We start from the raw sequence: 16,286 nt of genomic DNA on the forward strand, positions 1-16,286 counted from the left end.
GTAATGCCTCCTATTTTACTATGCTGTCCAACAATGTTGGAGGCAGATGTTGGTGATATGGCAATAGAGGTTGAACCTTCCTACCAGTATCTCTTTAAATTTTGTTGCAGTGTGACAGACAGACAGCAGCAGAGGGGCAGAGGGTATGAATCCCAGAATCATAAAATCACTGAGATTGGAAAAGACCTCCAAGATCATCCAGTCCAACCATCCACCTATCTCCAATACTTCCTACTAAACCACGTCCCTCAGTACAACATCCAAATGTTTGTTTTGCACTTCCAGGGGCAGTGACTTCACCACTTTTCTTCATGAAGGAAAACCGTGTCATTTAATTCCTCCACGAGGAAAATATGGCACCCACTGACATTCATGGATACTTGCTGAACGTCTACAGAGACCAAACAGTGGATGTGAGCATGGTGAGGCAATGGTAGTGTATTTCAGCAGTGGCAACAGTGACAGTGACAATGGGTCACCTCCAATGGAGCAGATTCTTATGAGTGCAGAATGCATGCTCTTGTTCATTACTGGCTGAATTGCAGAGCTAATGGTGGTGACTATGTTGAAAAATAGTGTTTTGTAACTGAGAATTTGTTCTATCAAGTGGTGTTATTATGCTCTTTGTATCTGTTGTAGTTTCCATGGAGATAAGTAGCATTACTTTGGGAGTGACCCACATACTTACTGCACTTATGAAGCAATGTATGCAACATAATGGCAGTGCCTCTTCTACATTCAAATAAAGAATACCATTCATTTCCTCAGTGGAAATAACATACATAGACCAACTGTCTCTCATATCAGTCAGAAAAAACAAGTGGTGCAAAGTTCTGTCACGGTCAATAACCCTAATGTTTACAAAGTTTTGAAGTATTTAATCTCCTTCACAGCTAAACATAATAGACAATAGGTGTCTTTCTGTACAATACATTATAAACGTGTATGATTAGCTGCAATAAAAATATACAGATTTAACAGTAAAACCATCTGTGTGGAGTTGGCGTTGGACTGGAGACACTGTATTTCTCTGTGGCAGGTCAATAATATCAGTTGTGACAGCAACCAGGCGGCATTTCAGTGTGTAAAATGGTTTGCATCAGCAGTAATAGTGGGGAAGCTGAGGATGGGGCATTTGTTGGCCATGCTCCCACTTACCCCCATTGGTAGCATGGTTTAGTGGATCACAGAATCATAGAATCATTAAAGTTGGAAAAGATTTCTAAGATTGTTTAGTCCAATCATCAACCCATCACCATCATGACCACTAAACCATGTCCCTCAGTGTCACATCTACACACTTATTGAATACCTCCAGGGATGGTAACTTCATCACCTCCCTGGGCAGTCTGTTCCAATAACTCATTACTCTTTCACAGAAGAAATTCTTCCTAATATCCAACCTGAACTTACCTTGGCACAACTTAAGGCCACTATCTCTTGTCCTATTACAGTTGCCTGCAAAAAGAGGCCAACTACCACCTCACTACAACTTCCTTTTAGGGAGCTGTAGAGAGCAATAAGGTCTCCCCTGAGCCTCCTCCAGACTGAACAATCCCAGTTTCCTCAGTCACTCCCCATAAAATTTGTGCTCCAAACCCTTTACAGCTTCATTGCCCTTCTCTGGACACTCTCCAGGGCCTCAATGTCTTTCTTGTAGTGAGGGACCCAAAACTGAACACAGTATTCAAGGCGTGGCCTCACCAGTGCAAGCATAGGAGGATGATCATCTCCCTGCTCCTGCTGACTGCAATATTTCTGATACAAGCCAGGATGCCATTAGCTTCCTTGGCCACCTGGACTCACTACTGTCTCATGTTCATGCGGTTGTTGTTTAGTACCTCCAGATCCTTCTCTTCTGCACAGCTTTCCAGCCACTCTGCCCCAAGCCCACAGCAATTGGTGTTGTTGTGACCAAAGTGTAGGACCTGGCACTTGGTTTTACTGAAGCTCGTAATTGGCCTTAGCCCATTGATCCAGCCCATAGCACTTAAGTTTCATTGCGAATATTTTGGAGAAAGCCAGCCATTCTGAATGACAATTTATTTACACAGGCAAGGAGAAATAGCTTCTTGGCAACTGTGTACAGACCAAATGCTGGTTTTCTATTTTAACTCCTTCTTCTTGGCCAAGACACAGTGGCAATTGGCTTGTTTGAAAGATGGCAAGTTACCTACTGCAAAGAGCCCAAATGTGGAGAAAGCGAACACAAGTCCAAACTGCACTCTCAACTTACATCTCATTGAAATTCATAACATTGGTTCTGGTCCTGAAAAGCTTTTAAAATAATCAAAATAATTTATTTTAATTGCAAATCTGGATTTACTATAAAATAGACATGACGTGCTGGCCAGTCCAAGGAAATAAGGAAGTGCGTGGACATAGGTGTGTCAGACTGAAACCCGTTCTGACTTCAAGCATCTGCATCATTGGTTGCAAGCAGCCAGGAAAGGACAAGAAACAAAGCCAATCAAATGTGAATCATTGGGTACTTACCAGCAATTAGCATCATTTTTAAAACTGCCAAGAGTGACTAAGCTGACGTTCTAAGCACTACATTGTTTAGGAAGTTAACAGGAGGTTGGCAAAAAAAAAAAAGTCCAACCTTAAAAAAAAAACCAACAAAGTCATCATACTGTGAATGTCAGCGTCTCTCAGCTCCTCCTCTGCCACCACTTGGGTCCAGCCCTCTTGTAGTGTGTCACTGAGCAAACTGCAGCTCCTCTGGGATGGGGTGTTTTGAGGTGAGTGAGCCCCAGCTCTGCCCACATGTGGTTCACCATTGTGTAAGGGGAGAAAAGAAGTGAAACTGCTTCATTTCTCCTCTTTTCTGATCAGTGCCAGTGATAATGATTTCCCTGTTACAGCTTGTAGACATCAGCACACCACTGTGTCAATGCATAGGAGGGCTCAAATCTGAGTCTTAAATAAAAAGGGTTTTGGTTCCAGCACAGCATGTTTGTGAAACATGTACTGACAAGACAAAAAAAAACCAAAACTGTTCTACATGGCTTGTAAAACATATGTTAAAAATTCTGCATCATAGACCAGCTTTAAATTATTCATTTTTAATTCCTTCAGCCTTGAAGAGCCTTTAAACAATCCTGCCACTGAGGGAACAGCTATAAAATAAAATACTGGCTACTTAAAATTATAGAGAAAAATGCTTTACCTAGACACGGTTTCTGAATTTTAAGATATGAACAAAGGGCTGGATCCCCACTTGGTGAAAGCTGATAGAGCTGCTTTGATGTCTGCATAGCAATCCCCCATCAGCAGCTGAAAGCCCTGGCCCTGAGTTTAGAATAGATTGCGTTTATCCACATAAGAAGACAAGCAAGATTTGCATGGTTAGTTCAAACTATTTCATATCCACTGAGCTGTTGAGGAAATGTTGTCTGTGAAACAAATCCTGGAGTCTTTCCCAAAAACATCTAAATGACACTTGGTAGGGAAACGCTGATATAAAGGGGAGCAGATCCAACCCTCCAGGCTGAATCCTGCTGTAATTACTCCTGCATTAACAGAGAGCATTTTGCTACCTGCACACACACTGGGGAGCATCAGAGAAGTTACAAGCATCCAGAGAAGTTAACTGATAAAACAAAGAGAAGTAGGTTCTATGCTCGCTGTTGCAGGGGGATGTGGTCTTGTTCTCTCTTCCTTGCTCAGATTCTTGGTGTTTGTGGTGGCAGTGGCTGAGACCTGACCTCCATGCCCCACAAATGTCCTCCTCCATGCCTCATCATGGCACTTCTCCACACCCCAGCGAGGCCCTTCTCCATGCTACACCATGGCACTTCTCCATGCCCCAGCAAGGCCCTTCTCCATGCTACACCATGGCACTTCTCCATGCCCCAGCGAGGCCCTTCTCCATGCTACACCATGGCACTTCTCCATGCCCCAGCAAGGCCCTCCTCCATGCCCCACCACGGCACTTCTCCGTCACCTATAAAGGCCCTTCTCCGTCCTCCATGAAGGCCCTTCTCCATGCCCCACCAAGGCCTTTCTCCATGCCTGACCACAGTGCTTCTCCATGCCCCACCAAGGCTCTTCTCCATGCTCTGCCATGGCACAGATACAGGATATCATAGAATCAGAATGGCTTGGGCTGGAAAGGACTTCAAAGACCACCTAGTTCCATCTCTCCATCCTTAGGAGATCTCATCACTCTCTCCATAACCTCAATGTTTTTTTAGGTGGGATCCCAAAGGCTGCTGTATAGTCTGAGAGCTGGCAAGCCGTTCCCAGAGACTTCCTCACAGACAGACCCACTTACCCACAGTCATCAGGAAGCAAATGAAGCAGAAAACTCAACCACTTTGCTTGAAGGTATAGGAGGGTTACAGAAGCTGTCATGGTTGGTCACACGGAGTTCCCTCAGGAGCTATCCCACCTCCAGCAGCTCTTGGAGAAAGAGCTAACTAGTACTGTTTCCCCCCAACAGCAATTCTTTGTCTTAATACACTCTGTGTGAAATTTTGAACAAAGTATTTTTTTTTTCACCCTCTTTACTTTTAACTTCTTCCACACCCCACTTAGGAAGGACACAGCACGATGTTGCTCTATGGCACCCAGAGGCAGAGTTGGGATATGGGAGTCCCCCTGTGGGTTTATGAGCTAGTTTATGGATCTGTGGGTAAATGGGTCCATGCTCAGCCTGTCACAGGTGCTCAAACCAAATGCAAATATCTGCAGAGTGGTAAGCAACGTGGCACCGGTCTGCAACCACACTTTACGCCTTTAACTAATGCAACCATGGAAATGAGCTCGGCAATGATTGATGACTTACAGCTCCTACATAGCACCTTACAGCTTCCAGTGGAAGTCAGTTGTGCTGGATGCAATAAACCAACAACGTGGGCAGTTTGGGTAAATAAATTAATAACTGTAAACTCATATGCTTCACACAGCTACTTATTTCCCAGCTGCCCAGCATCCTTCAGAGCTCACATACACTGTGGATGTGTATCTTCTATAGCCCACAGTGGGATCGGGGAGAGGAGCAGAGCGGTATTTGCTTTTCTGGAGGTGCTATAAACTCTGCGCTTCTCGGCTCGGCTCCAACCCTCGCACACCAACACTAAAAAAGCCAGCATTATGTTGTTAAATAGTTAGAGCATACACTTTATCAGTTGAATGTATCTGTCTGGGGTTTTCTTTAATGACGCTTTTTAATTCAACAGCATTTTATAGCAGTCTTAAAAATGTCAGATGTGGGACACAAGGATGATATTATTTACGATGCACACTTTTTTATTATTATCATTAATGACGCAAAACACACTTTCACCCCTGAGGAGCACTGAATTTCCTTCCACTGAATTTTCTTCCCGCTGCCATCACCTCTGGGATCCCTACGAGGACAATCTTGGTGTCCCAGCGATGGGGGTGGATGGAAGGCACTTCAGGGTGGTGATCTGGGGAGCAGGTAGAAAACGTCGAGTAGGGGAGAGGGCGGTCTCGGCACCCATCGGACAGGGCAGCCCCGCGCACAGCACGCCGGAGGCCGGCTGCCCGGGTATTGCCCTGCCCAGCTCCGAGGAGGAGCCGCGGGGGCTCTGCGCCGTCCACGTGGCTGGCTGGGGGCGCGCTGTATGAGCGTGCAGGAGGCCGGGCGGGAGGGAAGGGGAGGGACGGGGCGCCCGGAGCGGCTCCGCGGGCAGCGGAGACAGCAGTAACAGGAGCAGCAGCAGCAGCAGCAGCACCGCCGCAGCGCCGATCGCCCATCGCCGGCCATGGGGTTTGGCCGCCCGCCGGCCTCTCGCGCCCCGCCGTGAGTACCGCGGGACCCCTCTGCCTTCCTCCTCTTCCTCCTTCCCTCCCGCTTACCTGCAAATCCCGCTCACACCGCTGCAAACGGCGCGGCGGGAGCCAACACCCCTCCCCACTCCTCATTAAGTTCTTTATTTGGGGGTTATTTCTCTTCTCGCCCAGAAGCAGAAAGAGCGGCTCCAGCGCCGCGCCGCTCCGTTGCGGGGAGGCAGCGGCCGCGCAGCCGGGAGCGCCCCGCGGGGAGCGGCCGCGGGGGCGGCGGGAGCGGCGCAACTTCAGGACATCCCCGGGGCCGCTCCGGGTCCTGCCCTCCGCCTCCGAGCCGCCCGCCTGCCTCAGTCCAGCACCCGCCTGTCTATTATGATCATTATTATTTTTTCTCTTTTTTTTTTTTTTTTTTTTACTCGCTCTGCCGGTGTTGCTCCGTTAGAGGAAGGAAGCGGACCTTAGGTACCCGCACATCTCCGCCGGCAGTATTAATTTCCAGCGCAGTGTAAATAACTAATCTTCGAGGTCAGCAGTTTGTCAGCTGTTCATATAGCTCTTGGTGTCTCTCCTAGCCAACAGTTGGTGCTTGCCCTGGTGGATCTTAGCTTTGTTGAAAATGAAAACAAAATGGTCAAAATTGCTTTGGTGTGCGTTGACTCATTTGAGATGTGTGGTTTTTGTACAACTCTTTATAAAGCTTGAGTTCCTCTTGTGTTCAGTACTCCAAAATAACTCATTGATATATAACCTTAAGACAGAATTATATTTTTGCCTGCTAGGCATGCATGTGAAGGGAGAACCTCCCTGGCTATGGATCATTTCGAGGAGATTGGAAGGGTGACAAAGCCGTTGTAATCTTCTGGGTCCGTTTTCATAAGCTCCTGAAGCTCTCTTGGAAAAGGAAATTAAATTTCAGCATGGAAAAGAAACAGGAAATGTGAGGATATGAAAAAGAAACTCCACCTTTTATTTCGATCCCATCCTTGTGCATTCCTCCTGAGTGTTGGTGCTCTTGGCTGACATAAGGCACAAAGAAGCATTGCCCCTTACTGGAGCCTTCCTGCCACTTGACAGCTGAGAGTGCACTCTCCTCCTGTTTGTTAGGCACATGGCTTTAGCTGGAGGGCTGGCTCTGTGCAGAGCATTCGCTTTGGAATAGTTGGGTCCCTACTTGGTCTCCACTTGGATCCCTGCTTAGTGTCCCATGTGATCTTTTGCCTGTATCTTCACCCATTCTCAATTTTTATGGCCTGACCTACAGCCTGTGGGACGCTGCCCGCTGTAATGCTTTGGCAGAGCTGCTCTTGTGTTAGAAGCTGGGGTTTGCCCCAGGCTACCTGTCCCACTTTTAGCTGTGCGTCACGTCCCTTCTGGGAGCATAATGATTTTGAATGCTTTTGAATTTTCAAGCTTATAAATGGTTGGGTGTGAATTAAAAGAGTTTGTGAGTTGTTTTCTTGTTTTGCACTTACTTTCTTGGTTATCCTGGAGGCGGCAGATCCTCCGTGTAGGTCCGTGGGGAACTTGTTGCTGTATCCCCTTCCCACTTCCTCACTCTGTTTGCTTCATTTGGGTGCTGCTAGGAGGTAACATTTCAGCAGGTTTAAATCCTAAGTAGCGACAAAGCTGCACTCTGTAGCCCAACCCAAGCAGCTTGTGGTCTCTTCACCACCAGGTTTTTCAAGTACGCTTCTGTCAGATATACTTCTGTTGCACTTTTCTGCTAGGAGCACGTGAGAGCACTGTCTGAAAGAGCAAAAAGAGAGAACAGTTCAGTTCCACATTTTTTGGGCTTGCTATTTGTGTATGGTTTGCTTGTGCATGGGAACACTGAGTTGCTCTGTTTGTATCAATTTTTCACACATCCCAACCGGAAGAGAACTCTCAGCCTGGATTGCAGTTTTTCTTCCAAACTTGATATTACTAACAGTACAAGAATCGCAACTGCAAAGGTAACTTTTAACACTAAACATCATTTTGTTTAAGACTTTACTTCACCTAATCAGTTTGCTTTTCTGTTGCTAGAAAACTGGGAGTAATTTGAGAGGAAATCGTGGTCATGCAGATGGAAGTTTCATCCCCTTGGCTATCACAGCGTCCTTTATCTCAAATACATTGCAAATGCTGCTGTTAAATGATAGCAGTAATTCCTTTTTTTTTATTAAGGATGCCTTGCAGAAGTGTTTTCAGAAGTGTAGTGAAGCAGAAATGTGCCTCTAAGAGCAGATCCGGCTCCACAGCAAATTTAACATGCTGTTAATCCCACCACCTGGTGGAGCTTTTTATGGCGCCAGCTGAGGAACGCTGGATAAGCACACGTTTTTGTTTGGGTTTGCTGGCCAGATGCCGTGAGTAGAGTTGCTTTAACTTTTTCCTTCCTCGCACCAGGCTTACTTTTCTGTGCATTCTACTTATTCTATACTTTGTAGAAGGGAGCACGAGGCTGTGGGTGTCTCATCTGAAGCAACATTTCTGTGCAGACAGTTAAATCAGTGACAGATTTCCTTCCTGCCTGCCCTTCTCCTTCCCTTACAGCGCACTTTTTTTCCTTTCTCCTTTTTATTTCAGAAAGATGATGTTGGCATAGATCACAACTGTAAACTGGGCGTCCAGAAGCTGCTTGTTTTCACTTAAGGGGCAAAAACTACTTGGGGAAAGTATCTGATCAGGAAGAGAGAAGCAGCAATATCTTTTTGCTTATCTGACATTACTGGTAAAGGTTAAAGCATGGGAGTGCATGTAGGAGAAGGGATTCCTTTGCCCCTGTCTGACTTATGTAGTCCTGCTTGATTGAATCAGAATATGTAATGTTTGTTATCTGCACAGTGAAGATGCTGATAAGTCAGAGGTATGCAAATTGACAGCTCATACATTAGAGTGGAATTAGGTATCGCAGTGTGAAACTTTTTGTTAGCAGTCCCCAGAAAACATCTGTGTAGGACAAGGGAATGAAACATGCAGACAAACCACTGTTGTGTGCGTTTATGTTGCTTTTATTGCCTTCATGTCTGTGTCTGAAGACTGACCAGGAAGTGGCAGCTCCTGTGTACCTCTCAAGTTCTGCTGTGATGCATCTGGTCCCATATCTGGTCCCATTTATCCCAAGGTGGATAAATGCCTTTGCAGTTCATCCATATTCATTTAGCCTTATAAGTATCTGCTCCAGTGTACTGTGCGAGCCATGTCCCAAGCTTCAGGATCTGCACGTTTGATCTCCACAGAGCATAGGGGGAGTGCAGTTGTCTACGTGTAGGAATCTGTCTTTCAGCATCTTGAACACAATGTGGTTTTTAAGTACCAAACACAAATACTTAATGGAAAATACAACAAGCTGGTGTTGATTGGGTTTGTCCAACGTACATTGCTGGGAAGTGCAGAACATGAGGAGGAATGGATGTGGTCAGCCCACAGGGACCAAATATGACCTTCCCCACATTTTGCTGCCTGACATAGAGCTGCTGCTGCCATGGAGGTACCTGCATGTACTCTGGGTGTCCCTAAAACTGCTCTGAGCTGGAGCCATTGTTATCCATCCTCTCGGAGGATTTTTCTGCAGAGTGAAAACCAGCACAGGGAAGTTTAAGTATTCAACTGAATGCTGGAAGCAAGATTAAAATGCCTCTGGACTGAATAAATTGTTACTGAAATTTTCCCAAGATTGGTGTATTTCTTTAAGTTATTACTTTGTAGCTGTTGATGCACTAAAACAAAGGTTGTTCCTTTTAAAGGACACGACATTATTTCTGGAAGCTGGATCTTCAATCAAGGACTTAAACTTACATATCTGAAATGCTGGATGTGCTGACACATCACAGTGCTGCACCAGCTCAACAGAGAAATCTAATTCTATCAAATCTGCCAGCTCAGTTAATATGACCCTGCTAGGGAAGTGTAAGGTGTCACCTCTTGATTTTTAGGTAAGAATCAGGTTCTCTATCTCCAGAGTCAGTGAGTGCTATGGGTGGCCAGAACTGGATTTATTTTTAAGGTACCTGCTTACAGCGTGGCATGCAAAACTAAAGATCAGGTTAGAAGATGTCGTCTGAGTATTAGGGTCTAAGTACACCAGTTGGAGTCCTACAGAAAGTCCCTGCTTGGGCTCAGTCTGGAAATAGAGTACTTTGGTCTGAGACTTCTACAGAATTGTATGGAAAGAGCATGGTGTTGAGCTACCTGCAACTCGAACTAGAGCTGACCTCTCTGTGTGAGTCTCTTGTATGGTGCCCTGCAGCTATCAGGGTGCAATAAGGACATTCATGCCTGTATCTTAAGTTCCTTTAATCTGATGGGATATAGTGATGCTTTTCACATGATCTGCCCTTGGGCTGCATTAGTGTGAGCCTTTAGCTTTATTGCTCCATGCATGTCATATTTTCTCTTACTAATTCTTGCTGAATAGGTTTGTGAAGGTGATCTGGCTTAGCTTTTGGTTTGGGGGGGAAACATAAGCAGGTCAAGATAATCATCAAATCATAATTTTGGTTATGAAAAAAACAAGGCATTCATGCTTTTTGGTTCACTTGAACTTAATTCTGTGTCAATTTAAAACGCTTTGAGATAAAGCAAAGAATTTTGACAAGAAGAACCAAATGGAAAGTTTGCCTTTAGAAATATCAGGATGATTCCCATGGCTTTGTCCACATTTCTCACTGTGTAGCTCTCCTGCTTGGCAGCCAAGTGGTCCAAGGTTTGCCATTTGGGTTTCTAACACAAAATGTCAATATTAGCAAAAAATAGCAACACTTTTGTGATAAAGAGTCAGGCAGTAGTGAAATTCCCATGTCAATTATATTCAGATTTTTCAGGAAGCATGAACTATGGACATGTGCTATTGTGCCCTGCCACAGTGACACACTGTGTGTTTGGATCAAAGTTAAAATATATTGGGTGGAGTCGGTGTAGGTTTTTTTGGTTTTTTGGTTTGGTTTTTTTTTTTTTTGGTGTGCCATCTGCCATCAAAGCACTGGGTGTGTGAGAGGCTGAGAGCTTCCCTGAAGCTTTGGGGTGAGTCTTCCTTATTTTCTCTCCATTTATCTTCTTTATGATCACATACTGAAATGTTTTTCAGTCTTGCCTTTCCAGTACCCTTCCGCTTGTCATCCTTTCTTTTACATGTGTTCTTCCTCTCATCAGACCCTGTGCCACCATTGCTCCTTGTTAGGGGAGAACAGACTATTGTAGGCCATTTCTGTCTCTCTGCTACTCCCTTTCCTCTGCAGAGTTTTGTCCTTTAAGAGCCATGGTCAGAGCAAACTGAGACATCAGGAAGACTGGGGACACTTAAGCTTTGCACCTCAGGTGATGTCCTGAGTTTGAATCGGAAAAGTCCGAGTAAATATGCAGCCCAATGGACAGGAGATCTTTAGGTCTGCAGTGATTCACTGTCAGCCACTCCACTGAATAATGCAGTCATTGGTGTTGTGCAAAAGCTTGGCAGCAAAAATCATTTGAGCTTCTGCTATGTCTGCTATAGTGGAATACTTGTATACTTGTGCTGCAAAGTTTGTGCAGTTTGGTATTTAGTCTACATGGCTCCTGGGGCACTGCTATTGTGTGGAATCGGTGTGGATCAATCGCTAAGGATAACTGATGTTTTCTCCGAGAAGACAGCTAAGGCGCTGGCGTGCTTTACCCCTTGACTGCCTCGGATGGAAGCCATCCCGCTGTGCTCCTGGCAACAGCTGAGCCCAAGGTGCGCCCTGCACGGAGCGGCACGAGCAGCCCCGGCCTCCTGGCCTGGGAATCATCCCTGGCCTCCCGCCTCTCTCTCTCCCCCCCCGTCTCTTCTAATATCAGCCCTAGCTCCACGCTGCCCTGGTGGTTGGTCACGCACCTTCATGGGGCTCTGTGACCTCACAGTTCATGGTGTGATCAGATTCCTGGATACACAGGAAGGGTGTTCAATAAGCACAGGTTTGATTTACACATATCATAGCTATGCTTTGTCTGTATCTGCAGGCACACACCCCACACACAGGCACACATGTAAAGATGCTTAAATATCATAGGAAAGAGGGATGGCACAAAGGAGAGGAACCAACCGATGGATTAATGAATTCAAGCTTTATTGGGAGACAGAACGTGGAGACTGTCCCACAGGAGCAGCAAGGGCCGGTGGAGTGGAGCTCTCCTTACCGATTGAGGGCTGCAGGGCTGACACCAGCAGTTGCCACGCTCCGGCCGAGTCCCCGTCCTGGCCTAGAAGACAAAACAGCCCTCCACCACCACCTGTGCCCAAAGGTTGCTCACACGTGGTGTCTCCGGACACAGGTGCGTGACTGGGATGCAAGAGCCCGCCCCCCTGTCTCTTCTAATATCAGCCCTAGCTCCTGCCTGTCCCTTCTAATATCAGCCCCTGCCCCTCCCCGATCCCTTCTCACTTCAGCTCCTGCTGCCCGCTCTGCTCTGGGCTGCTGGCTCGCTGGCAGGGCCCTTTATATACCCACTGGGGCGGGTTCCACTGTTCTAGCCTTTGTGACGCTGCTGCCGCATCGCCATGGTGAGTGAATAGCAGGAGCTGATGGGAGGCCCGCCCTCACCTGCCTGCATTGGAATAAGGCCTTTGCTTTTTGCAGTTTTAATGCAGGAGTCAAATAACCCAAGCATAACTTATTTTTCACTGATCGTAAAACACTGTAGCTTCAACTCCAAAATGTTTAATAGACGGTCCCATACATACAAAGCGTTTCAGCAGTTATTTCTTGAAAACCTGGTACAAAACCACCTTGAAGAAGCATCGTTTTGCTAAAAAGTTTAGAAGGAAAAAAGATTTTGAGTGGACCCCACATTATTCTGGAAGCAAATCCTCTCCTAATTGTTCATCAGCAAAGTCATCTTCCTCAGTTCTTTTCCTTGCTGCAGTTTTAGGTCTTTCTGCTTGTGGGCCAAGTGGGTCTGTGTAGGAAGCGTCTGGGATTCAAACAAGTACATTTGAAACGGTTATCTGCAAGTACTTTAGCTTGGTTTTAAACACTTCTAATCAAACAGGAGACTGCTTTCTAACATGACACGTCTGTCAAGGTATCTTCTTTGAAATGCAGAGTAGGAAGATCACTGAAGGAGGAGAAGATACCACATTTGGATTTTTAAGATATTTTTTCCTGATCAAACCTTGCAGCAGAAAAATAGTATCATTGGGCCACGTTCTTTAATACTTACAGATCCTTTAAAGTGAGCTCTGAACAATGAAACTAACATCATTCATCATGATTATTTCATGGCGAAAATGCTTTCCTAATTGTGTAATTATTATACTTGCTCTTCCAGTAACATCATCTTTCTTGTTCCCTTCTCTTTGAGGGTCTGGAAAATTGCATGGCATAAGATGCCCACTTGCCTATTTCTTTACTGCTGCTGCTTTCATAGGGTTCACTTGTTCCAGGTAAAGCTTTTAGTTCGACACTCAGTCTTTCCCCTTTGCTACCACCAGCATCTGGAAGGCAAAAAAAATCAGTGAAAAGGCAAGGAACTTGCTGTCATGTGCTGTGAAATCATGATACAAGAACAACATAACTTCAGCTTTCTTTCCAACAAGATTTAACGAGACCATCCTTTCATGATGGAGTCAGTACTCAATTGTAACAGTAATTATTAAAACACAGTAGTCACTGTGTGTGATGTCTGTTGTTTTTTTTACTTTGGAGTAAACATATTAAACTATTTCTACTTCCAGTGCTGACATGTCAGTTGCTTACAACTAAAGTAATATGCTGGAGCTAAAATAATCATGATAAACATTAGCACGGTCACGCTGCATCCAGTTCCATTTATAAATATAAAACATTTGCTTAAGTGGTTGGTTTTACATGGCAGAAAAATTAATAAAACAACATGCTGCAAAAATAATCCTATCTTGGAATAATCCTATTTAAAGGAGTGATACCTCTAGCAAAAAAAAAATTAAATTGTTACGTTTCTGTTTGTCCAATTTAGGAAGATACCCATGTGTACAACAATCCAGGCCATTCAAGCCAATATATTTATGTTTATATTTTTAAAAAAATGCCATCACCTTCAATTGCAATGATGATTTTAATGCATCAGAAATTGAGCATCACACAAAGGACATACATTAGAATTTTTAGTTTGGCAGTCTGCCTTCCTAAAGTGTTTAAGTAATGAAGCACACAGTTAGCCAATGCTTTTTTTTTTTATTGCTGGCTTGATTCTTGAGATCCTGCAGGGCGACAGAGAGCATCACTCTTTGTGACTGCCACAAAGGATTTTATGTGAATATTGCAAAAATACTTATGTAAAAGTTAAAAAGGAAAAGCTTCAGACCAGAAAAGTTAGAGGAAACAGTGTAACCTCGTAGCAGGATGTGTGACCACGATAAAGGTTTACGGTTGCTATAGCCATCTCCTCTTCATTAGGTTGCTAGGGCAGTAACATGCATGTGTCTTGAACATAGGAAGTTCCATACTAACATGAAGAAGAACTTCACAGTAAGGATGTCGGAGCACTGAAACAAGCTGCCCAGAGAAGCTGTGGGGTCTCCTTCTATGGAGATATCCAGGACCCAGCAGGACACCTACCTGTGCGATCCTGGTAGGAACCTGTAGGGGTCCTGCTTTAGCAGAGGGGTTGGTCTTAGTGATCTCTTAAGGTCCCTTCCAATGTCTGCCATTCTGTGGTTCTGTGTGTATATTGGGAGATAACATAATCAAACTCGTTGAAGAGTGTGCTGATTACAGACTTTCTGCAAGCCAACATATTAAGTTTGATAAGATTTGTTTACATAATTGTGTGCAATATTCAGGTGCTCTTTGGCCACTCTGAGGGACTGGAAGTGTTTCATTCACCTGTAAGATTTGTGCACTATAAGATATTTAAGGACACTGGAGAACTGTGGTATATAGTCCAGACAGAGGGAAACTTGGGCTGATTCAGATCTCTCACAACTGGGAATTTCCCTCCAGTTACAGGAAAGAAATGTGATTCAACCAGATACTTTCTTCTGTATTTCTCATGATCCTTGAAAACCATGGAAATTATGATCAATATATACAAGCTTTCCAGATGTTGCTGTGATTTAACATAATGTTCACAATTCAGACTAGGTGTTAGGAAATATATTTCCTTGTGGTGAGGGTCAAACACTGGAACAAGCTTCCTAGCAAAGTGATCCATTTCCCATGACTACTGCTGTTCAGTAGATAGTTGGGTAATGCCCTCAGTAATATGCTTTAAGTCTTGGTTAGCCTTGAAATGGTCATTCTTTTGAGCTTGATCTTTGTAGGCCCCCTCCAACTGAAATATTTCTACTCTATTCATAGTTAAACCACACCATCATGGGTTGAATGTAGATGTCCAATTGAGCCTGCCTGTAAAGGAGTAAAGGAGCAGGAGATCACAGAATCCCAGAATTGAAGGGGTTAGAAGGGACCTCTAGTGTTCACTGACTTGAGTCCGTCTGATAAAGGAGGTTTCCTATAGCAAGTTGCACAGGTAGGTGTCCAGATGAGTCCTGAAAATCTCCACAACCTCTCTGAACAGCCTATTTTAGTGCTCTGTCACCCTTCCTTTGAAGAAGTTCATGTCTGTGTATTTATGTGGAATGGTGTTCCAATTTTTGGCCATTGCTCCTTTTCCTGTTGCTGCACACTACTGGAAAGAATCTGGCCTCATCCACTTGCTTCCCACACTTTAGGTATTGATAAACACTGACCAGATCCCCTCTTAGTCTTCTCTTCTCCAGGCTGAACGGACCTGTCATCCACCGGAATGCCTAGGTCCTCTGCAGACCTCTCCAGCAGGTCATCCTCTACCCTGTACTGATGCAGGACTCTATGCTTGCTTTTATTGAACCTCGTCAGGTTCCTCTCCACCCAACTATTCATATGGATGCTGGCTGTTGAAAAATACAAGACAGTATACAGTTAACTGCAGGATTTTTTAAAGCATTGCTGGGTAGAGTGGAAACAGAGGAGTTTTTGAATAAGTTACCTCTGTGCAACTCAGGAGTCTCATGTCAGTACTGGGTTGAGTGTAAATATTGGCTGAGTAAGCTACTATGTAAGTGTGATTCATTTTGGGATTTTTTAATAGGGAAAAAGTGGAGGTTTGGATGGAAAAGAATCGATAGGCTGCAATTACCATCTCAGCTTGTTTGGAAGGGGATGTCTGCCTCTGTTTTGCACAGACAGAGGAGAATAGAATGCTTTTTTTCTTCCTCTGTCCTATTAGAATAGAAGAGGGGCTCATTAGTTGTGTCTGCTTCAGCTTGCTCATAAGCAGGGCATGTTTATCCTTTACATATAGCCCTCAAAACAGTGGGTGAAGAATGCTTTGTTAGGCAAAAATATTCCCAGATGAAGCCAGAAATGCTCAGTGCGGTCACTGCCTCTGTTGTTTCTTGGCGAAGAGTTTCCCTCTCCCCCAGTCTAGACAATAGACCTTTGTCCTATACGTGGGGACTGTCATTGCATTAACTGACCAACAGTCCTATCAAGCCTCATGCTTGCTCCATTTAAAGTTGCTATTTTTGGGAGAAGGACAGTCCTCTTGTGGGAGTGAGCCTGACC

Source organism: Tetrao urogallus (assembly GCF_951394365.1).
Source record: "Tetrao urogallus genome assembly, chromosome: 3".
In the NCBI taxonomy this organism is placed as follows: Eukaryota; Metazoa; Chordata; class Aves; order Galliformes; family Phasianidae; genus Tetrao; species Tetrao urogallus.